Raw genomic sequence first — 25246 nt, 5'->3', positions numbered from 1 at the left:
ATCTCTCCCACTGAAAACACTATTTGTGAACTGCACTAGCAATTTTTTCTCGTATTTTATGGAGAGAAATATGTCTCAAAAACGTTGCAAATGCATACAGTGTGATCCACATGCATAAACTAAGCGTTGGATCATACTGTACACAAATGTGTACGATGATTTGTGTATAACTTTTTAACGCTTGTGGAACATATCATAAACATTTGCAACCCTCTGGAAACATATTTCTCTCCATATTATCTCTGGAGCATGTAACATATTTGTATAATCCTTCGTTAGTGGTAAGTTTGTCATTTTATTAAAAAAGGAAGAATTAAACTGCTGTCTTGACATTTCTATTTAATCACTAAAACTGCTTGTCAAAATCTACTAGTGGCTTTTGGCATGTTTTCTGTAATAGCTGTGCATTTTACATTAAATGACAAGCAAGATTAGGATAAAGGTCAGAAATAAGATGTTGTTAGCTGATATTGAAATTGAATAAAAAGCACAAGATTTGTTTCAGCAGCAATGTAACTAAAGGAAATTGGCATGTATTTATTAATATTAGCCTTGTTCGGTACAATAACAATAAGTATCGGTTTTTGGAGAACCCAGTAGATGATTTTCTTTTAGATTTAAATCGCTCCACAGCAACTTGAAAATCCTTACATCGTTAATGTGGCTAATATTATTATTGGCTCTGATCCTATGGACAGAAGCCTGGGGCAATACTAAAACTGTAATGCTAAGGAACAATCAGAAATAGGATATTAAAGACCATTGAAATAAACAATAGAATGACTGTTTTTCGTTAAGATTCCCTGATGGTAATCGTAAAAATAAAATGACTATCTGTCCTGGTTCCAGCTCTGGATGCAGTTTGTTGTCATCTCTTTGATGGCTATGCTTCCTTGGTTTAGTGACTGTAACTAACGTTATTTTTCTTACTTTTTCTGGACTGACTCAGCAAAGTACACTTTTTAAGAACAAGGGTATAAACCGATAGCTTACTGAAGGAAATATTATTTGTAATAATTACATGCCTCTATCTGACCGTGTCAATGGACCAAGACCATGCGTTGGGTCACTTTTGATGTCTGTGTACAAGTATTAAATGTTTTTTAAATCACAACATTATATGCAGACTTTTTTTTTCTTAAGTAGTACAAAGCCATAAAATTGCAGTTTTTCTAAAGAAGAGTGTTAGATTTGTATTGTTGGTTGTCATTTATGATTAGAGATATTTAACCAAATATGCTTAGAGGTGTATAATCGATTGTGTAGTGATAGGATGTGTGATCCTTAGGAGTCTGCAAAGCCTTCGTGTGCGTTCCAGTGTTCTGGCATGCACACTCACAATCTTAGGGTCATGGGAAGAGGTCGTATCTTTTCTTGTTGATATATGGTATAGCAAACACATCTATATCTGTTTTACTCTAAGTGCCTTTTGTTTAGATGAACTGCTGGACTTCCAGACCAGCAGGTTTAGGGAAGTCGTTTATGGGGTCACACTCTGACCACACACACACACACACATGCTTACACAGTGCACAGGCAAGGTACTCTTTGTTTGTATGTATACGTCATATGTTAATGAACTTATGTATATTCATGTAACCTCAATAAAAGAGCAGTGTTACAAGGGAGTGGACAAGAGCAACTGGGGTCAAGCGAAGGAACAACGTTTGTCCAGTTGGTCTCCCTCGTATACGAGCATTGACACCAAGCAGAGCGCTTGGTGTCAATGCTTTTTGCTGTGTAACTGAATTGTCTTGAACATTCCAGCGAATAGGTTTAAGCTACAAACCTATCAAAGAGGAAAAGAGCAGGAGGTGACTAGAGGAGACCTGAATGTCATCACATCATGGATTATCAGACAGTTTTCTCGGCTGAATTAAGTGAATTCTATGTTTCTTGTCCACCCTTTAATTTTATCATAAGTACTAATGAAGGCTGTAAAAGTTTGAAGACAAATGTTTCAGACAAACTCCCCAGTCAGACTCATAGTCTTTACAAGGAAGCTAATATAACATGATCGAAAATGTTGGCATTTTCTTAACATCTTAACATTAATTTCAAATTTGACAAGTCAGTATCTAGGCTACAAACAGGCATTCTAATAAGGGTAATGTTTAATGCCTGTAAATGTTTTGACCTTTTCTCAGCATCTCTCCTTTTTTACATACATATATTATGTGGCACAATGGGTATCTAAAAAGAACATCACTTACAATAGCAAGGAAAGGGCTTGGAGAATGCAAAGCAGGAGTAACCTTGATTGTAATTGCTTGTACAATACCTCCTTTACATGCATAAGTTAGGTGTTCACAGCAGGACAACTCCAGAGGGAATAGGGAGCTATAGATGGATATTATTTTACCCATATACCCCACAAAAGAAGGCCTGGTTCAGCGAATGTTACTCTGAGAGCTTTGATAGAGCCTACAGCGCTGAAAATTTTGTTTAGCTTAGTACTTCCAATATTTCAACTAATTCATCTTAGTCACATCTTCATCAGTCAAGGTAAAAGCTTGTAAAATCTCTCTGTTTACTTAGATATACTGTGGAAATTGCCCATTTATGTCTTCAAACATAGTCCCTTGACCCTAATTCAATGAGGAAGACATTAGGGGAGAGTTTGAATGAAGAGAAGGAGCAATGACAAAGACTATGGAAAAAACAGAATTTTCACTTTCCTCTGTTTATTGTTCATATATCTTCTATGTCGAGCTGTGCTATGGTTTAGACAAAGACATGACATGATTTTCTTTTGTTCTTTTTGCCTTTTTTTAAGTACAACGTAATTGGTATTTCAGAACCATTTATCTAGTTTGGGTCCAAGGAAGACTGAGGTTCTCCCGGCTGTCACAGAGCAAAAGCTGTGGTACACCCTGGTCAGGTCAGGCCTGTCATATGGCTAACACAGAAATATTTACACCTGCAGCCAATATAGAACCACCAATTAGCCCAACAGCCATGTCTTTCGATTGTGGTAAGAAGCACAGAGAACATGAAAACTCAACACAGGCCCCAACCTCAGGGCACTCTTGCTGTAAGGTGACAGTGTTAACAACTGCACCAGCGTGCGACACAAAATGTTGACATTAAATAATTTTGTTGCAAGAGAAGAACGTGACAGGAGTCCTTTTGATTTTCAGTCAATCATGCAATGAGACGTACAATGTGTGAACACTATACTGTTGTATAAAGTCCAGTGTGTAGCAGCTATAGTCAGTAAACGAGCAGACTAAATTACCTAATCTTCACAGATGTTTGACTTTAGTCTTCAGACTGTGGTGGAAATGCATACAGGAAATGCTCTAAAGGAACCTTTCAATCATTTCCTTGAAAATAGCTGTTGGGAATAATATTTTGAATCCTCTGAGTGGACTATTTGGCTTGCTATTAGTCATAACAGATGTTTGACTGATATTTTGTCATTTGCCATGGCAACTGCTGAAAATGGGTGTTGACTATAGTTGGAGCATTCAAAATAATTTCAGCAGAAGTAAAAATAAATAAATAAATAAAAAATGCTTGCCTACCTGCCATGCCCAAGGACTCAAAAAAAATTTTCTCTGGAGGCAAATTTTATTTTTGTTTTTACTTTTTCTTGATTACTGAAGTCATTTGCTTCAATATTTAACATTCAAAATTAAAAAAAAAAACAAAAACTAAAAAATTGCAAAGAAGGCATTGTAAAAATAAAATCCAACCAACTGATCAATAATCAAGGAAGATTTTATTATTTTGACTTGCATCAAGAAAACAACTAGTCAGTTGAAATATAATATCCTGTATTTCTTCCATCAAAAGAAATTTATATTCTTTTGGCCAAGGAACTGACTGGATTAGAGGTTCCCACTTCACTGCTTTTACTTAATAGCAACCCTCCACCCCACTGCACCTCCCCCATTGCTGAAAAACATGTATTGATCCCTGTAGGGAATGCCCTTCTATCAGTGTAACTAATAGTGTGAAGGCAAGAGAAGATCCTGAGGTCTAATATTGACAAAGTCACAGGTTGTAACATCAGCATGAGAACAGCATAACATCATAAAACAGTGGCATTTAGATCAAAATTATACTTTTATTGCATTTTTTTCTGACATGTAACCTAAAATATTTTTATTTAAACATGCACAAAGACAGCACAAATGTACAAACTTGTATACTCAAATGCTTTAGATTTAAGAGAAAAAATAATAATAAAATTTCCACTTTAAATAGATTTTGATGATACACAAACTTTTAATGTGGATATGTTTTTCTTCCCTAATACTTTTCCCTATTATCTGTCTTTGTGAACTGTAACTTGGATCACCACCAATTGTGAACTTTGAGGTAGCTATAAGAAGAGACTAGCTTGGAGAAGAAACTAAAGAGATCCTTTAGTTGTTATGTGAGAAAAAACAGCCTATTACCTAACCCTTTTTATATCCTAAGTAATATTAGCTGGCTTGTTAGATCTTGTTAGACTTGTAGTTAAGACCGCCTAAACCGAGACCAAGACAGTACCATGACCAGAGGGTATCGAGACCAAGACAAGACCAAGACCACGTAAAAGTGGATCTTAAGTTGGATTTAGAGTTGGATGTCTCGAGACCAAGACCGGTCTCGAGACATCCAACTCTAAATCTTGTGTTGCTGCCCTTGTTTGATGCTTGTGAAGTCAATTTGCAACTGTCTTTATAAGATTGCAATTATGATGTAAGAATGACACTGCAAATTTTTGTTGATGTTCAGATATTCATTTATGATTTACCACTAGAAAAAAATAAATTGTACTTTTAAGATGGGCCTCTTGGCTCCCAATACCCCTTTTAGTTTGAAATAAGCAAATAGAATAGGGTCTTTATACTAAGCAAAAACATGGCGACTTGTTAATTATAATAATGAATAGTTATAATAGGCAACAATAAAACAAAACATGAATGTTATCTTAGCCATTCTAATTCAAAATACTAATCACATGTGCAAAACAAAATATGAAACAGAATAACACAATGGAAGCTAATAAATTTCTTGCCTTTCTTGTCAGTAATCAAATTAGAAAAATGATGACAACTGTACAATTGTTCATTCATTTAATATTGGGAGGGATTACATTTCCATGGAATACAATGTTGCCTCCATTAAAAGTCACAACCAAAAGCTTATTTGGAATGTTAAATCATAAAATACACATAAATACTTTGAGATTAACTTTATATTGTTTATTTTTATCTTGTTAACCTTTTAATATACTAAAATTAATTCTCTAGTTATATATTCTGTTTAGTAATGAAAAAATAAGTTCAGCACATTCTTATACATCCACTGTAGCAGTTAATGATATGTCTTTGAATACCACTGCCTGCTGGGATAGGTACATCTCAGTGGCGCTTAGGGACTGATGGTAGAAGTGATGGCACTGCCACTGAGCAAAGAATCCCCAGAGGTATTTTCAGGGAAATATGCTGTGGACAGCAGAATGGCCTCTATTGCCCCAGGGATATAAAAAGAAGAGAAAACATGAGATACATTTCTGAACTAGTCAATGATGGTGTCTGCAGTCAAGGGGCTATCTGAGGAAAGAAATGAAAGTTAACACTTAAGGAAATAGCAAAGGCACTAGAAATGCAGTAGTATTGTATCTGAAAATCTGCTCCCCGAGAGCAGATCAAGCTTTTTAAATCATGATTTAATTAGAATTAGAATTCTTCTACAGACGGAGGGGAAACGTGAAGACAGAATAACAAAAAATTTTACACTTCAAAAGGCTGATATGAAAATGAAGTTGACACATGGGTAACCAGGCCTCTATGTGCATTCATAAGTGTGATCATTGTTAGATGCAAAACCTGACACTGACTATAGCTGCCTGAAGGTTCTCAAACCTTTTTTTCTGTCTGTCTTGATTGAATAGACAAGCTGCACAAAGAAAAATGCAACAGGGACCTTTTACATTGGACTTTACTTTTTAAAAGAGTAGGACGCTTTAAGAATGTAATTCTGTTATATCTGAATTCTTCAGTTTTTGATTTTCCACACAGTGCTACAGCACAGTTGTCCATTAGTTATTATCCCCTTTCAGAGCTGGACTGGTAATCTGGCATATCAGGTATTTTCAACAATTTTGACGCACCTTTTGGCTAATGGGCCACTTGCTGGTCTTGGGACTGCAAGCCACTTCAGGTGACTGCAAGCCACTTCAGGTGACTGCAAGCCACTTCAGGTGACTGCAAGCCACTTCAGGTGACTGCAAGCCACTTCAGGTGACTGCAAACCACTTCAGGTGACTGCAAACCACTTCAGGTGACTGCAAACCACTTCAGGTGACTGCAAACCACTTCAGGTGACTGCAAACCACTTCAGGTGACTGCAAACCACTTCAGGTGACTACATCATGAAGCTCATTGAGAGAAAACCAAGGGTTTGCAGCACTGTCAACAAAGTAAAGGGAATCTAGAATATAAGACATGTTTAGAGATATTTATCTTTTTCTTCTTAGCTACATGATTCCATGTATCTTGCTTCACATGTCTGATGTCTTCAGTGTCTATCTACAATAAAAAAGTAGTCAAAGTAGTAAAAATAAAGAAATTAAATGAGAAAGTGTGCCCAAACCTTTCACTGGTAGTGTACAGTCTTAGGGAGTAACAGAATAAATGTACCAGCGTTACATATTTAAAATACAAAATATAAGTAACTGTATTCCATTACAGTTACAGTTTAAATAGGTGATAATTATAATACAGTTACTTTGTTGAAATAAATGAATTACATGGCGGTCTTTTCCTGTTTCTTTTCATAGGCTATTTCCTCTCTATCCCCTCTCTAATTCTGGTAATTCCACGCATTGCTGGAAATGTGTTGCAAGATAATGTGATAGACAAATGTTAAAGATCTTTATCATTATGTGATATGAAGAGTCAGTTCATAGTTGTTTTTCCTTTTTTGTATGAAAAAGCAAAATTTCAAGAATGTTTGAAAATTTAGGAACCTACAGTTACACTGTCACGGTCCGCTGTGGCAGACCGTGTGGAGAGTGTGTGGAGGACTCAGGTGCAGACACAGGCGAGGACACGAAACTGAGTTCGAACGAAAAGCGAGCCTTTATTGTGGCTGAAAACAAGGAGTGCAAACAAGGCAAAAGTGCAGTGACAAAACTAAACTATAACTAAACTGGGAAGGTGATACCAGGATAAACTATGAAGACACAGGAAACCATAACTATGAATACAAGGGCCTGGCTGTGACAACATGGAGGGTGGGAACACAGATGACGCAACACAGACTACATGAAACACAGAGACTAAATACACATGAGGGATGATCAGGAGAAGTGGCCACACATGGGAGCACAGCTGACACACATGAACCTAACGACAGGACAGGAGAGGTGAAACTAAATACACTGACATTGAATACAGACTTTCAAAGTAAAACAGGAAACATGGAGATTAGACATGACATGAACTAAACATAACCACGCAGACATGAGGCATGAAACAGGGAGACTTAGTACAGGGGGAGATGACATAAACAACTAAGGAACAAGACTAAACAGCAATCTAGAAATTAACTAGGTGAACTACGCTAGGCACAAATGAATACAAAAGATACATAAAACTCAAACACTGGGTCGCTCGACCCAGGACCATGACATACAGCTCCAAAAACATTAAAAGGAGACACCATTTTAACAGATAATCTGATTTCTTCATTACAAATCACTGTACAGTAATATAACAATGAAATAATCTGAAGCCTACAATACTTTGCCACTTTCCCCTACTGACTTATGCATTTATAAATGCTTAAAATGCTATATTTCTTTGAAAAATGCTCAAAAACATTTAAAAGAATGTCATGTTATGACCAAATTTGGAAATGATCACGAAGAGATAGTGTGTCTGGATGCTCATTCAGTGTCCTGGCTTCATTTTCATTCAACATCAGTTGCACTGATTAGACTGTCAGTATAATGTGCTCTTTGCCCTTTGCAGCTCCTATGGACTTCATAAGAACAGATACTTTGGTGCTAGGCCAATGCCACAAAGTGATCTAGTACTTTTTCAGTAGCAATTTGCCCTCTTCCCGATTTCTTAGTTTTTTCACTTTTGTCGCATTTACATCATCAAACATATTTTAATATTAGATAAAGACAAACCAAGTAAATACAAAATGAAGTTTTTAAATGATGACTTTATCTATTACGCGAAACAAGCAACCCCAACCTATCTGGCAGTATGTGAAAAAGTTTTGAATGAGAGAGATGCCACCAAAAAAAGGATTAAGCAGCTAACACTTATTTAAGCTGCCCAATAACAGGCATCTGGACTAAATCAGTGTGGATTTCAGGTTTTAACTTGAATGTTTATACTTTGCCTTACCATTATTATTGGCCAGTTGTAACAGCTGGCATATTTCAATTAAATTTTATTTATATGGCGCTAAATCACACCAACAGTCGCCCCTACAATAATACGATAATACGACAGAGAAAACCCCGACAATCATATGACCCCCCCTATGAGCAAGCACTTTGGTGACTGTGGGAAGGAAAAACTCCCTTTTAACAGGAAGAAATCTCCAGCACGACCAGGATCAGGGAGGGATGGCCATCCAGTTGGGGTGAGGGGAGGAACACAGGACAAATGCTGTAAAAGACAGCCAGAGATTAAAAACTAAATATTAAATGCAGAGAGGTGTATAAATGGGTGCATATGTGGTCTTAATGATCCACAAACATTAACAAATGTTATTGGGTTTGAACTATTAAAGCAATAGTGCATAATGTGAAATGTCTTCTGTCTGAAAGTTATTACGTCTGTGTGTGTTTGTGTGTGAGCACATAATGTCTAGGCAGTACTGCCCATATTCTCCTTCTTAATCTAAGAAGCACTGATATTTTTAAGTGACTTCATGATGGTACTTTTGTGTTACCTTGGCCTATGGGGCCAAACATACATATGGCTGTAAAATGAAAAAGGTAAGTAGAAATGGAGTGGCATTTATCTGACACTTTTCTCATCTTACTGGGCACTTAAAGTGCTTTAGACTACCACATTTAACCATACATTCATAGAGCATTGTATACTTTACACTTCAAGCACTTTAGCTACCTCGCAATTGTGGTCGATTAAGAATCGCAGTTTAGCCTAACATGCATATATTCTATGCATGATTTTTTTTTAATTGGTTTTGTCACAGATTAGTAGGCAGAGGACTCACTCGCAGGACTCTGAAGTTTAGAGAGAGGGTGAGGGTTTATTTGAAATGTGACACCAAGTGAGAATATATACATATATACAGTGGAACAGATAACACGGGGCTCCAGGGAGTAGGGCGGGGTCCGAAGGGAAGGTCCAAGACGGGGGTACACACACGCTCTTCTTCCACTCGATCCGTAACTCAAAAATGTCCACACTAAGAAGCTCACGCTCACTCACACACATCCACAGAAATCCGGACGGCAGGGAAGACGGGCAGGGAGTCTAGAAGGCCTGTACACAGAGGAAAAAACAAAGTCAGGAGGAAACTCTAGGGGATCAAAGGAACATTTTCATAGGTTACACTACACTGACACTTGGTAATGTGACGATCCAGCAAGGAAGCAGCCTCTCTTGCCATCTTAAGTAGTCTGCCAGGATCAGTGTGAATGAGCCACAGGTGTGTGTTCAGGGTGGGTTCAGAGGCGGGGAACCAAGGTCCAGTTCCGCCCTGGTGGGAGAGGTTAAGACAAACAATACACACACCACGACCTCTCCAGATCTTGAGAACCATGACAGTACCCCCCCCCCCCTCAACGGGAGCCTCCAGGCGACCCACCAGGCTTGTCCGGATGGGCGCGATGGAAATCCCGGACCATACCCGGGTGAAGGATGGCCGACCTAGGGACCCAAGAGCATTCCTCCGGGCCATAGCCCTCCCAATCCACCAGATACTGAACTCCCCGTCCACGGCGCCGCGAGTCCATGATTCGCGTAATGGCATATGCGGGCAGGCCATCAATGAGCCGGGCGGGTGGCGGGGGCCTGGAAGGAGGGCACAGAGGACTGGACAGGTGTGGTTTCAACTGAGACACATGGAACACGTTGTGGACACGCATGCTACGCGGGAGCTGCAAACGGACCGAGACTGGGTTAACAACAGCCTCGACGGTAAAGGGTCCAATGAAGGTGGGTGTGAGTTTCTTAGACTCAGTGCGGACAGGGACGAACCTCGTGGAGAGCCATACCTTTTGCCCCGGTGTGTAGGTGGGTGCGGGCAACCTCCGACGGTCAGCTAGCCGTTGATTCTGTTCCTTGGTTCGAAGGAGGGCGGCACGGGTAGCTCGCCAGAGTCGCCGACATTTGCGGAGGTGGTGCTGCACAGAGGGAACGAGATGCTCACCTTCCACAGATGGGAGAAGGGCCAGCTGATATCCAAGCGAGGCCTCGAAAGGCGACATTCCAGTGGCGGAGGAGGTGTGGCTGTTGTGAGCGTACTCAATCCAGGCTAGATGCGAGCACCAGGTGTTTTGGTTTGTCGAGGCCACGCATCGCAGGGCTGTTTCCAGTTCCTGGTTCAGCCTCTCCGTCTGCCCATTGGTTTGGGGATGGTACCCTGAAGAGAGACTGACCTGGGCACCAATGGATGAGCAGAATTCTTTCCATACCTTGGATGTGAACTGCGGCCCACGATCAGAGACGATGTCAGAGGGAATTCCATGAAGGCGAAACACGTGGTTGGTAAGCAGCTGGGCGGTCTCTAGGGCTGTGGGAAGCTTGGGTAATGCTACAAAATGTGCTGCTTTAGAGAAGCGATCGACAATAGACAGAATTACTGTGTTACCTGCCGAAGGTGGAAGTCCAGTAACAAAGTCGAGGGCAATGTGTGACCACGGTCGACCCGGGGTAGGGAGTGGATGAAGTAAGCCTGCGGGAGGAGTGTTTTGTGACTTATTTTGGGCGCAGGTAGTACAGGCTTTAACATATTCTCGGGCATCTTGGGCTAAAGATGGCCACCAGAAGGCGCGTTCCAGAAAGGCAATGGTGCGTTGGATTCCAGGGTGACATGAGAATCTTGCTGTGTGGGCCCATTGGAGCACCTGGGATCGTACGGACGAAGGGATGTAGAGCCGCCCCGGGGGTCCTGTCCCCGGATCAGGTTCGGTACGCTGGGCCTGCCGCACCATTGACTCAATCTCCCAAGTGAGGCCTCCTATGACACAGCCCGGAGGAAAGATTGACGCCACCTCCCGATCCCCCTCAGAGGATGAAAACTGACGTGATAAAGCATCTGGTTTGACATTTCGGGACCCGGGCCTGTAAGTAATGGAGAAATTGAAACGGGTGAAGAAAAGCGCCCACCTGGCTTGACGTGCGTTGAGGCGTTTTGCTGCCTGAAGGTAGGCGAGGTTCTTGTGGTCGGTCCACACAATGAAAGGCTGTGCCGTCCCCTCTAGCCAATGCCGCCACTCCTCAAGTGCCAGTTTGATGGCGAGTAGCTCCCTGTCGCCAACATCGTAGTTTTGCTCTGCGGGTGAAAGCCGACAAGAGAAGTAAGCGCATGGATGGAGTTTACCTTCAGTATTCTGAGAGAGGACGGCCCCCACGCCCACATCCGAAGCATCCACCTCCACGATGAAGGGTTGGTTGAGATCCGGCTGGGAGAGGATGGGAGCGGAGGCAAACCGTTGTTTCAGATGAATGAACGCCTCCGCGGCTGCCTGTCCCCACTGGAACGGAACCTTAGGGGAAGTGAGGTGAGTAAGAGGTGAGACAATTTTGCTGAAGTCACGGATGAAACGGCGATAGAAATTTGCAAACCCCAAAAAACGTTGAAGCTGTTTGCGGTTTGGGGGTGTGGGCCACTCCAAAACCGCTTTGACCTTTCCAGGATCCGGTCTCAAGTTTCCCTGCTCAATTATGAATCCAAGGAAAGAAACAGTGGTTACATGAAACTCACACTTCTCTGCTTTGACAAAAAGGCGGTTTTGCAACAATCTTTGTAACACCAGTTTGACATGTCTTTCGTGCTCTGACACTGACCTGGAGAAGATGAGTATATCGTCCAGGTAGACGAAAACAAAGTGGTTGAGGAAGTCTCTGAGGACGTCATTTACGAGGGCTTGGAAGACTGCCGGGGCATTTGTTAATCCAAAAGGCATTACAAGATATTCAAAATGTCCCAGATGGGTGTTGAAGGCAGTCTTCCACTCATCCCCTGCCCTAATGCGAACCAAATGGTAAGCACTGCGGAGGTCGAGTTTACTGAACATTTTCATCCCGTGGAGAAGCTCAAACGCTGAGGTCAGCAGGGGCAGCGGGTATTTATTCTTGACAGTGATTGCATTCAAGCCCCGATAGTCAACGCATGGCCGGAGGGACTTGTCCTTCTTGTCCACGAAGAAAAATCCTGATGCCAAGGGAGAGGTAGATGGCCGAATGAGTCCCGCAGCCAGAGCATCAGTAATGTACTCCTCCATGGCTTCTCTTTCTGGCCGTGACAGGCTATAGAGTCGGCTAGTAGGCAACGGAGCTCCTGGTAACAAGTCAATGGCACAATCATAAGGCCGGTGTGGGGGAAGGGAACGGGCGCGATCCTTACTAAACACCTCCGCTAGTTCATGGTACACTGAAGGAACTGCTGTTAGGTCCGGAGGAGTCTGCGGGGGTGATGCGGAGGAGCCAATGGATGGAATGGCTGATTTTAAGCAAGTCATATGGCAACCCTCCCCCCATCTAGACACACAGCCCGCCTGCCAATCAATCAGTGGGTTATGCTGCAACAGCCATGGATAGCCCAGAACCAGAGGCGTCAGCGGAGCTTTGAAAACAAACAGACTGATTAATTCAGTGTGATTTCCAGACAAACACAGGGTGACTGGTTCAGAAACATGGGTGACATCAGGCAAACGCTGTCCGTTCAGAGATGAGGCTCGAAGAGCATGGGGCAGAGGTTCAATAGTTAGGCCCAGTTTCTTAGCGAGTGATGCATCAATAAAACTCTGTTCGGCCCCTGAGTCTATCAAAGCCTTGAGTGAGTGAGTGGTGTCGTGAGCAGTGAGCTTAGCTGGTAACAAAAGATGAGGAGGGGAATGAGAGATGTTTATTTCGCCCACCAGTACCCCCGTTTCTACTGGCGGGCACGCCCTTTTGCTCGTGCGGGGCAGACGGCGATGAAATGTCCGTGACGGCCGCAGTATAAACACTCACCAGCCATGAAACGGCGCTGCCTCTCCGTTGGTGTAAGCCGGGCACGTCCAATCTGCATCGGCTCTGCCTCGCCGGGGCTCACATCCACCGAGGCCGGCTGTTGTGGTGAAGCAGCACTACCGGCAAAAATCCCAACACTGAGCGGAGCACTCTGGGAAACTGAGTGGCGCGTCCCACGGCGCATTCGCAGGCGCTCGTCAACGTGAATGCACAGGGACATTAATGAGCTGAGAGATGATGGTAATTCCCTCGTCATGAGCTCATCCTTCAAATCCTCCGCAATATTGTTGAGCAGAACCTCCTTTACTGCCTCTTCTTTCCACCCGGTTTCTACAGCGAGAATGCGGAAGTCAACCGAGAAGTCAGCCATAGTGCGTTTACCTTGTTTCAGATTTAGTAGACGCTGTGCAGCAGCAGAGGGCCCGCCATCCCTTTCAAACACGCTTTTGAATTCAGTCAGGAAGTCGAGGTAGGAGATATTCGGCAGGGTTTTCAATAGCGCCTGAGCCCACTGGAGCGCGCGATCTCGTAATAGCTGAACAAAGAAAGCAATCCGGGCACCGTCGCTGGCATACGTCCTGTTCTGCTGACGGAAAAACAGGGCAAGAAAACCCGAACATTTTTCCAGCTCTCCTGTAAACGGCTCGGGGCTAGGCATCGTCCTCCCCGGGGCCTCTAGCCAGGCAGCGGGAGGGTCGGGGGGTGCAGCAGCGGCCTGGGGATTCGGAGATGGAGAGGGACTTACACGCGGAGATGGGTTTACGCTCGGAGAGGGCGAGCTTACCAGGGGTGTGCGCTGGGCGAGAGCCTGTGTAAGAGCGGAGAGCTCTTTATTGATATGGTGGAGCATCTTCTCGTGCCGCTCCAGCAGGGCTTCCTGAGTGAGGAGAGCCCGTTGAACAGGGTCAGAATCCGCTGAGTCCATAGTGGCTGGATCGTTCTGTCACAGATTAGTAGGCAGAGGACTCACTCGCAGGACTCTGAAGTTTAGAGAGAGGGTGAGGGTTTATTTGAAATGTGACACCAAGTGAGAATATATACATATATACAGTGGAACAGATAACACAGGGCTCCAGGGAGTAGGGCGGGGTCCGAAGGGAAGGTCCAAGACGGGGGTACACACACGCTCTTCTTCCACTCGATCCGTAACTCAAAAATGTCCACACTAAGAAGCTCACGCTCACTCACACACATCCACAGAAATCCGGACGGCAGGGAAGACGGGCAGGGAGTCTAGAAGGCCTGTACACAGAGGAAAAAACAAAGTCAGGAGGAAACTCTAGGGGATCAAAGGAACATTTTCATAGGTTACACTACACTGACACTTGGTAATGTGACGATCCAGCGAGGAAGCAGCCTCTCTTGCCATCTTAAGTAGTCTGCCAGGATCAGTGTGAATGAGCCACAGGTGTGTGTTCAGGGTGGGTTCAGAGGCGGGGAACCAAGGTCCAGTTCCGCCCTGGTGGGAGAGGTTAAGACAAACAATACACACACCACGACCTCTCCAGATCTTGAGAACCATGACAGGTTTAGTCATTGCCTCAAATTTAAACGTATTGCTTCAACAGCAAATTTAATATCAGAAATAAAACCAAGCTGGTGAAGCAGTTTAGAGTTGCATACTATATTCATATTGTATCAGTGAGGGGAAACCTTTTCACCCACACAACATAACAGTAGGTCACGGTTGCATGTAAAATCTATGCAAATGCGCTGCTCACCCAGAATACATAATTAATAGAGAGCAATTAAAATGTGACTATGAAATGATATGTGTTAGGATACACAGCTTGTTTTCAGCCAGTGGCAGGAGGCAGGCCTAATTTCTGAAGCTTTTGGTTATTAAATAAAGCATGAGCAGCTGTGAGTTGTACACTTATCACCTTGTGAAATTCTATAACTGAGGAGATCTGGACTGCTGATATATGCCACTATACTGTATGTAGACCCTTTTACAGGTTTTCCCTTAGACACAAAAAAGAGATTAATGAGATGGCAGCACCACTGGACATCTAATGTTTGTCCACTATAACAAGCTTTCTGACCTTCAAGAATGGAAGTGTACTTGGGAGCTAAGATCGAATGCCTTTCCTTACATTTTCCTCCTCCCATTCAACCCACATGGAGTAATTGCACAGATTAAATTTCATGCAGTATTTTGGCTCGAATTTTACCCGAGGACATCCTGTTTCCCATTGAATACTATTGATTACTTACCTACACTTAAACAAACCACTTTGAAACATATACACGTAGACACAGATATACACTCATACACAGAAATGTGAGCGCACACTTCTTTGTATCAACAAGAGACTTTTACAGGCAGAATGTAAATTAGCAAATCCCAAAGGTAATTAAAAACCAAGCCCCTAACTTATTGCATGAAGCCTATCTGGCTAACAAACACCTGTGCTGTTCAATTAGGAAGGCTTTATTTGTATATCTTAATGGAGTGCAACTCTCTTTAGTTAATTTAAAGATCATATATTCCATTTCCATCTGTGCATGCATTGTAGTGATTATATTTAAAAAGGTGATATTCAGTTCAGGAGACACATTTGTAGGGTTTGTGACAGGAATGATTCACATTAAAAATAATTGTGTTGTATCGTCAAAGACATAAAACGGGCAAAAAGAGAGTTTCATCCTTATATAGTAATATGAAAATAGTGAGTCAAATAAAACTGCGATAATAATACAGGACAAGTTATTTATGATCAACTTAAAAATGACAAAAATCTGGTTTGTCCCTTATTCAACAAACGTTGTTGATGTATGGTAGCATACAAGTGCAATGTCCACTTTAGCAAGATAACTCTCTGTGTGCATGATTGCTATCTGTTGCGAAATTTCTTCTGCTGCAAGATCTGTGATATTTTTTTGCACGTACTGCCAATTTCCACATTTTCATGAGATTTAAATGCTAGGTGTTGACTAGCCTTTAAATTACCATGCTTTTTTTTTCTTATCGAGCAATCTGTTGGTGAATTTTCTGGTAGGCTCAGAATCCACTTGTGGTTCATCTACAACTTTTGGACACACATCCTCACATTCTTTTCAAATATTCTTCGATAGGATGCAAAATTTAAAGTTGACTGCAAACTACCAAGCCCCCTAGGCAATGCCAAACCAAAACATTTCTGGCAACATGTTTTCCAGTTGATACAAGGTTCTTCTCTTGAAAAGCTGTCTTTGGTGCATACCTAACATGTCAACTTTTAATGTTTCTAGACAACTTTGATTTGTTTGTCCAGAGCACAGTAAATGAAAAGGCCTGGGGGCAGATGTGAAGGGAGAAATGTGCATATGGATTATTTTACAATTTATAAAGTGTCAAATAGTTTTACATTAATCTCATTCGTAGTGATATTCCACAGTCATGCACAAGCCAGATTTCCATTCCCATCAATCAATCAATGAATTTAGACACAAGTTATTACACTACGCTTAAGATAAGCACTGAAGCACTTACTGTATCTAAACCTGAGGACTGGTAAAATGGACACACGTTTTTTTTGGTGGTCTTAGCTCAGAAATTAAAAACAGAAAAGAAAACCAACTGAAATTTATTAAAAAGTACCTGCTTCTAAATGGAAATTATGATTCTAATTTTAGGGTTTAATTTTAGGGTTTGTTTCTTTTCACACCTTGACTCATGTGATCCGGTAGAGGATCATTAGGGGGTCCATTGTCCCTCTCGGGGGGAAACACTACCAGGCTATACAGCAATGACATTGGAATGTCGTTCGGACTGGAGAAGTGTAGTCGGATGGTAACAAAGACAGGGAAGGTAGTCAGAACTGAGGGGATTGAACTACCAGAAGGCAACATTGCAGACATAGAGGACAGTTACAAGTACTTGGGGATCCCGCAGGCGAATGGGAACCATGAAGAGGCCGCTAGAAAAGCTGCAACCACCAAGTACCTGCAGAGGGTCAGGCAAGTCCTGAGGAGTCAGCTGAATGGTAAGAACAAGATCCGGGCCATCAACACGTACGCCCTGCCCGTGATCAGGTACCCTGCTGGGGTAATAGGCTGGCCAAAGGAGGAGATAGAAGCCACTGACATAAAGACAAGAAAGCTCCTTACCATGCATGGAGGGTTTCACCCCAAGTCCAGCACCCTGAGGCTGTACGCTAAGCGGAAGGAAGGGGGCCGGGGACTGGTGAGTGTCAGCACCACAGTCCAGGATGAGACAACGAACATCCAAGAATACATTGGGAAGATGGCCCCAACTGACCGAGTGCTCAGTGAATACCTCAGGCAGCAGAAACCCAAGAAAGAGGAGGGAGACGAGGAACCATCATGGAAGGACAGGCCCCTGCACGGTATGTACCACCGGCAGATAGAGGAGGTGGCTGATATCCAGAAATCCTACCAGTGGCTGGACAAAGCTGGACTGAAAGACAGCACAGAGGCACTAATCATGGCAGCACAAGAACAAGCTCTGAGTACAAGATCCATAGAGGCTGGGGTCTATCACACCAGGCAAGACCCCAGGTGCAGGCTGTGTAAAGATGCCCCAGAGACAATCCAGCACATAACAGCAGGGTGCAAGATGCTAGCAGGCAAGGCATACATGGAACGCCATAACCAAGTGGCTGGCATAGTGTACAGGAACATCTGTGCCAAGTATAACCTGGAAGTCCCGAGGTCAAAATGGGAGATGCCCCCAAGGGTGGTGGAGAATGAGCGAGCTAAGATCCTGTGGGACTTCCAGATACATTTACATAAATGTACAAAATATGTTTAGAAAATTAAAACAATGTTTGTATTAATTGTGTTTAAAAAGAATCAATGTTTTTTTATATTCCCTGACTAGCAAATCCACTTTTTGTTTGCCTCAATGCACACCATGATGAAAAACGCTGCCTACCCCACCTGCTCATTAATCAGTAAGGCAGTGCAGATGGTGTTCTTTGACAGAAAAGAAAACATGGACAGCTATCAACATTTTTGTTGCTAATTAATCCTTCAATTCTTAGAATGGAATGGAACATAAATTAGACTAAAAGTAGAGGAAAGTAAAGTCACACAACTTTATGTAATGCACAACGTGTCTGTTCTAAGCGCTTATCCTTTTTTAATCACTGGAATTAAGCTTCATAAGTGTTTTGCTTGAGTTTTGCTGTATCACATCTTCCTCTCTCTCAGGAATGGTAATTATTTGTTTATGTTCTGCTTTTCTTTTACAACCTAAACTGTGATTAAAGAAAAGAGGGGTAGTCAGCACAAAGAAATACCTGAATTCATTTAAAAAGAAGAAAAATGAAAGAAAAAAAACATCTTTAGTATACAACAAATATATCTTCTGACATAAATGCTGAATACACCAACAATATGTGGGTTTCTGTTAATGTACAAACAAATGTTACATTTTGGAATGTTACATTTTTTTCTATCTGTTTCTGAACACACATTTGTATATAATACATTGCAGCAGGATGTTCGTTTTGTGTCAGAAGCTTATATTTTTCATAAAGAAAGCAGGAAGCTTCACTATATGGCAATCACAAAAAACGATGTAGCAATCAACCCAGACCAGTTTTTAACAGTTAAACCTATTCTAACTATGCAACATATTTTTACTTGTATTTTAATATGTCTAACTAATAAAAAGCGCATGCCAAAAGGTATCAAAGCAGTGTTGAAGAAACAGAGAATCACTTTCACACCCACATTTTATCCTGCCAGGGCATAGATTGAACCAGCCTTTCAGTCACAAGGCTCTGGCCTTTTGACATTGACTGCCGGTTCAAAGAAGTTTAGACAAATCAAAACCCACATAAGTTTTTAAACTCACTGTAATGAGTCCCATTTGGTTTCCTGTAAAATGGTAAAGTACAGGTTGCAAAAGTGAAATGATACTATTTACGTGTTAAAGGTGTGAAATGAATTATAGGGCAAATAAATTTGAGAGTGCCACCTATGCAGTGTGAGCATTGGCAGTACAGTGCAGCAGTGGTTAGTGCTGTCTCCTCACAGGAAGTAGGTCCTGGGTTTGACTCCAGCCTGGCACTTTTCTGCATAGAGGTTGCATGTTCTCCCTTTGTCAGTGTGGATTCTCTCCAGGGACTCCAGCCACCCTCTCAGAGACATGCAGAGACATGAGGTTGAGTTAAATTAATTTTCTAAATTGGCTGTAGGTGTAAATGTATTGACCCTAATCTTTCTGTTTTGGAGTGGAGCTATACCCTGTGACAGACTGGTGACCACCTCTTGCCCCGTGGCAGTTGGGATAGGCTTCACTGGCTCAATATTGTATGAACAGAAGAAAATGGAAGTATATCTAAGAAAAGACAGACATAGACAAGTACTCTGAGTCACAGAGAAAAGCAATACTATAACAGATGTTGCAAATGTCGCCCAACAGCACTGCAAATTCACATATACAGCGTTAAAAGTAAAGATTAAACTTTCAAATTCAAAAATGACAAAAACAGAAAGTTCATTTTTACCTTCAAGGTTGCAAAGACAGGCCGGCCTATTAGCGAACTGTGATTTAACTCTAGCAGGGAATTTTTACATGTCTTTTTTTTTTTTTTTTAAACACAGGAATTTTCACCACATTCAGAGTGCTAGCATTTACTCAGTAACTAATGGGCTTATAATTTTCATTTTTGTTCTTTTTTTGACCTTTTCAGCACTAAACTGCTGCTATAAAAATGTCAGCAAGGTTCAAAAGAATATAAGTATTTGTTTGGGAATACAGGAGTTACCCCGTTAGTCTGTAGTTTGAACATCTTGTTTGAATACTTGAGCTGCTGTCAGTCTGTCTTTTATGGCACCCATCACAAGATTAGCCTGTGCCAGTTGAGGTAAAGCAAAAAGGACTAAAGAAAACAACAACAGTTCAGATTCATTTCATATTTGTTTCATCAGAATCCTGAAATTATTCCATTTAAAAGAAAGAAAGACACACAAAAAATCCCTGAAAATGTTTAGATCAATAAAGGGTATTTCTTTCTTGTTCATTCTTTGTAAAGACCAGAATTCAACCCCCACCAGACTGCATGACTGTAGGCTTGGACATTCATCATCATCTTTCTGTTCTGGTTGTGAATACTGAAGTCTGGTTCCCATATGGCAGTTGTGATGACTGAATAAGAATTTAAATCTTTGATTGAAAACATTTCGCATTCAGTAGCCACGAGGAATTCCACTGCCAGCATGTGAAATTAATGACTTTGGCAAATCTGAATCTTTTATTTGATCTGGATTTTCCCAGCAGATGATGATGCTCCATGCCTGCGCTTTTAAATACACCACTGGAGGCATGGCTGATAGAAAGATCCTGGCACACAATCTGGTGCATGAGCCTGGATCTCAGTTCCAACGCACAGCTGAGCAAATACTGTTACCTTTTAGACTGGAAGAAAAGTCAATTTAATTTGTACAACAAATCATAAAGTGAATAGCAAATAAATATGAAGAGCAAATAACCTGTGTGAATGTAAATTGAGCTCTTTAGTGCAGCAGATACTCTGAATGCAAAAAGAAAATAGAAGAAGTTGGATCTATGTATTGTGTAGAATATTAGTGATACACTATTTCCAAACAGAAAAACAGGTTGATAATCAAGTCATATTTGGTATATGCTCACACTGAAATGCATATAGAGCTCTTCTGTATCTGTATCAGTCTTAACCTCCATAGTGAGGAATGTTTCTCTGGAAGCCACAAGTAAGTTACAGAAAGATATTAAAATCATCATCTTCCATTCCCTGCTTTGTTGTGTCTGGACCACTTTATTGTGCAATTGTGCTTGCAAGGGTTTGGATTAATTTTCTCATAAATAAAGTATAATGGGTATAAATAAGTATTGACTATGTTTAATTGATTTTGGGAGTGATTTGTGTGTTTTCATCTTCCACACATTATAAACTACTGAATGATTAGTGAAGCAATCTAAGAAATTACAAATGAAATTACAGGGCAGTAAATGGGAAAAATCAACAAAGTGTTTTAGGGGGTTTTGTGTGTGTTTTGGGGTTTTTTCCCACTGGAATGTTGCTGGTGGATTACTACTTTTAAAAAAAAGATGTTTCCTCATTTGGTGTTTTGTTCATCCATCCATAAATCCATTTGCCGCCAGTTAGCCAGGTTGTGAGTGCAGCAGACTAAGAAGAGATGCCCAGACCTTACTCTGTGCAGCCCCGTCCTCCAGTTTTTTTTCTGGCGGTACACCAAAGTGTTCCTGAGCCAGTTGAGAGACATAATCTCTCCAGTGTGTCCTAGGTCTAACCCAGGGTCTCCTCCCTGTTCGACAGGCCCAGAACACCTAATTTAGCATCCTATTCAAATGCTGAAACTACCTTAACTGTCAATGTGGAAGAGTAGGAGTGAGAGAAAGCAAATTCATCAGATGCAGAATTTGCTAAATACATGTAAGACTCCAGAGATCAAAAGTTCTGTCAAAAGATTGCTGTGTAGAAGTCATTTCAAAGGACTACTCTAAACTACAGCATTCCTTAAGAGGGGAAGCATGCCTAACATGCCATGGTGTACTAAAACATACACATCTTTCACAGTGGAGAAAAAAATAAATACATAAAATAAATGATTAGTGATCAAAAGAATATATAAAGAGAAGAATGTGAATGTGTGATGAAATGCAGTGAGTAAAACCCTTAGCACAGAGCTGGGGGAAACTATAGAGTTATAAGGGCACCTAAAGACTTAGGCAAACCAGGTCACTCAGGGCATGTACTATCAGGATTTGCCCCAGTATGAAAGCATTAGGACAGCACACCCAATTCTAAGATATTTTGAGTTTCTTTTTAACATTTTTAAAGCTTATTCTTTGCACTCAACACCAGGGTAAAACGTCAAAATGAAAGCAGGGAGTGAGATGTTGGTCTCATCTAATTTTAATGTGGCTAGGTAACTGAGTAAGAATTGTACTAGTACAGTTATTGTAATTAAATCCATTTATCCTCAAACAATATGTGACACATAGTTCTGTGGCAGTAATATGTTAAACAGGGGTATCCAGGATGATTAATTGAAATAAATTGAAATAAAATAAATTTCAATTTACTTAGCCGGCTAAAATTAATTATATTCGTCCAGTGACTGATAGGCAAATAGACTTTGCTTTGTAAAAGGAAGCAATACACGAAAATATGAATAGCTGGAAAAATATGTTTTGGGGACAATGCATTTTTTTCTTTGTAATTTTGCCTCTGTACAGTGAATCTGTGCATCTATATTTACATCAGAAAATGAATATCAGATCGAGTTGTAGCGTCTCAGTCCAAAGGTTGCCTTGAGTCTAGATCCAACCCACATCATCAAATGCTGTGTTTCCTCCCTTAAGATGTTCTGCTAGGTCTTTAATGTTGCCTGAAGCCTGGAGAATATCCCATTTCTTTACCTTATAAAACTCTTAGGATTTTTTTGTACTATGCTTTGGCTCATTATCTACTTGCACTGAAAAGTGCCGTCCAATGATAAACACTAGTGGTCTGGTTCAGCAGTGCATGCCCATACCATTACGTTGCCTCTACCATGTATGATATGTGCTATTTGTCTTTTTCTCCAAAAGTTTTCCTTCGCATCATTCTCGTACAAGTTAATCTTGATTTCATCTATCCAACACTTTTTGGATAGATGTTTTTCTTTTTTTTAACAGTAGCACCCCCAGGCTTCTACCTTTCTACCTTTAAAACCCGGAGAGCAGCCAAATGGCTGGTAGGCTTTTAGCTAAGCTTTAGCTTCAGCCAAGTGGAAGCTAAATTGGCTAGTCATTCATATGTATATTAGGTTGTTACCTGGGAATTCTGGAGGGAGGGGAGTGGGGGTTTGAGTGGATTGAGGAATTTCCCTGCGAATCTTGTTGACTGTGCCGAGGATGGTGGTTTTCCGTCTAAGAAGTTTTTGCGCAAGTGAAAGCGATGTGAAAAAATTGTCCGTGGTAACATTTCTGCCCTTGTCTAGGAATGGTTCCATCAGCCTCATTACTACATTTTCAGAAAGTCTCTCCCCAGTGGGACGATTGGGGTCCTTGCCAAGATATGGGAAGACATTGCAAATGTACTTGGATTTTAGGTCGCAAGCCACCCAAAACTTGATCCCAAACTTGTCAGGTTTACTTGCAATATACTGCAGGAAACAGCACCGAGTCTTTGATGGGAAAAGCTGTGAACTTCCTTTTGTGTTTCATCTTGATTTAATAATAATAATAATAATAATAATAATAATAATAATAATAATAATAATAATAATAATAATGGATTGCATTTATATAGCACTTTTCTAGAGACTCAAATTCTCATGCAACCTGTTAGTGCCTAAAAGATTATTTATGCTACTGCCCACTGGCATGGTTTTTAAACTGTTGTTATTTGATTGTAGCCCTCCAAGCATTTTAAATGGACATACTAGTTAGTTGAGCAAATTCAAAAAGGCATACAGCTATGCTCACTATGAGTTCTTCAGAAATGCTGCTCCACCTTAATCTCCAAATAAATGCCCGTCATGGTAAACTTGTCCTTTCTCTGTTTGCCCAAGTCTATTAAAAAAGGCAACACCAAATAAGGCTGACCTTCCAAAAAGGAATACATAAAAAAACTTCAGGACAAAAGCCAATACAAAATAGTTATTGAACTTCTACAAAGAAGCCTAAGAGTAGTCAATGAAATTCTTAAAAAAAAAAAAAAAAAAAAAAAAAAAAAGGAGGCTGCATATCTTTTCACATGTAAGCATATTTTCTCTTATTGAAATACTGTCTCCACAATAGTAAGAAAAAAACTTCAAGCAGTACTGTAATTGAGTTGTTCAGTCAAGAAAAATCTGTTTACATGTGCTTGCACCGATGAAAACATGCACTGACAATTGCTGCAGTTTTCTCTGCACCACGGCCTCATATTTTTCAAACAAATTGACTTCCATTACAGTGAACAAGTGTGTGGACTTTGGTGCTGTGAACATAAAGCAATACAATCACAGGGATATTGGCGGTGGTCTCAAAACTGGTGTGCACAGAACTGTGTGGAACAATTACGTGTTGTTATATAATAGGTTTCATCAAATGCATTGCTGCTTGCATACCAACTAGAGCTCATTCATTTTGCTTATCAATCTAAAAAAGAAGTAACTGAATTAAAAGTGTACAGTTAAAAGCTCAGAGGTACATATAATAAACAAAAACAGATTAGATGTCTTTAATTAAGCTTTTATTAGAAGACCTTTATTCACATGGGCTACCCTGGAAAAGGAAACCAACTGATAAATTGATGGAATTATATAGTTGCACATAGTATTCCTCTGATTAATGTGATGCTGGTTTCCTACTGTGAGCTGTGGAGGTGGTAAAGCAACAGATATACTACATAGCAGAGAAGAAGAAAGACGAGGAAAGAATAACAAACTAGTGGGGGCAGCCCAATGGTATGGTGCTTAGCACTGTTGCCTCATAGTAAGAAAGTCCTGGGTTTGGATCCAGTTTGGGGTCTCTCTGGTCAAAAACATGCATGGGGTTACTCATCGTGAGTGTGAATGGTTTTACACCTTGTGACAGATCGACCCCCCACGTAGAAGAATGTAATATGAACAAAATCAGGAGTGAAAACACTGATTTACAGAGAAAATTTTCAATAAAGGAATATACTTTTGTCTTTATTCTGTGGGTGTTTTTGCCTTTATCATTCCTGCCCTTTAGTTTCAAAGCAGTGGTTTATACTACCACTCCTTGATCACCTAAAATAATTATACCTCGCTTCATGAACTTACAAGTGGAAAGGCGTGAGACAAATAAAACAGATCTATATTTAACAGCGAAATAAGATGCAAACACATCTATTTGCAGCACTTCTCTTTCACCAGAACTGTCACCTTTAAATAACATACAACTCTTGCAATTTAAGAATAAACCAAGTTTCCCTAACTTGCTCTTTGTCTTGAGCTTGAATTTATAAAATGCTTCATCCTATTTTGCCACTGATGTTTGACAGACAGGTTATTGATTCGTTAATAAGATTTAATGTTAATTTAGCTGCATGTTGTGACTTTAATGTCAAAAAGAATGTTTGGAGAGTCTTCATTTTGGCTTTACCTGCATTTTATTTAAAGAA

This window comes from Mchenga conophoros, linkage group LG1 (genome assembly GCF_057382185.1).
Source record: "Mchenga conophoros isolate Kocher_MC1m ecotype Shallow Benthic linkage group LG1, M_conophoros_male_GT1.1, whole genome shotgun sequence".
NCBI lineage: Eukaryota > Metazoa > Chordata > Actinopteri > Cichliformes > Cichlidae > Mchenga > Mchenga conophoros.
This window is presented reverse-complemented; position numbering follows the sequence as displayed.